Consider the following 646-nt stretch of genomic DNA (forward strand, 5'->3'; position numbering starts at 1 on the left):
GGCTTCGTGTTCATGAATGTTAAGATGATGAATTAAATATGAATTTTGTTTCAGGCGTAACTTCAAAATCACCAAGAGACCCGACGCGCTTGTGTTGCATAAATGCTCGGCGTGTTCCTTAACACGATAGTTCGACTCCCTGGGACATAGGCTTCAGGATAGGAAGGGATTGAGCGTTTATGCAGTTCGAAAAGCAGATACACCTCTCCTCTGCCTTTTTTTGAAATGTACTTACACGTTTTTAGCTGACCGAGTTAGGGCCCCTGGGTGCTGGGGCGTTTTCTGCAGGGGAAGCGTCGTCTCCGAGCCCGCTAGCTCTGCCTTATTAATCTTTCATGTCCTGATAGCGATATTTTGTGACTGACAGCTGGCAGGACAGGACTGGAAGAAGCTGGCCGGCTCTTTTATTTACTGTTCACCATCTTCAGTTCAAAATGAAAAAAAAGGCAAAAATCTCTAAAATGGGGAAAAAAAAAACCCAAACTGTACAAGAGTTACGAGTTTCTTGCCCTCAGGTTTTTGGCTATATTTCCCCTGAACACAGCTCAGGGCTGCGGCACCGTCTCACACTCGGCTTTAACCTCACAGCAATACTCGCTGCCCTCTCAACCGTGAAAGGCGGAGCGGCTTCATCCCCCCAGGCCTG

Source organism: Pygoscelis adeliae, unplaced genomic scaffold, assembly GCF_000699105.1.
Source record: "Pygoscelis adeliae isolate BGI_AS28 unplaced genomic scaffold, ASM69910v1 Scaffold357, whole genome shotgun sequence".
Taxonomy (NCBI): domain Eukaryota; kingdom Metazoa; phylum Chordata; class Aves; order Sphenisciformes; family Spheniscidae; genus Pygoscelis; species Pygoscelis adeliae.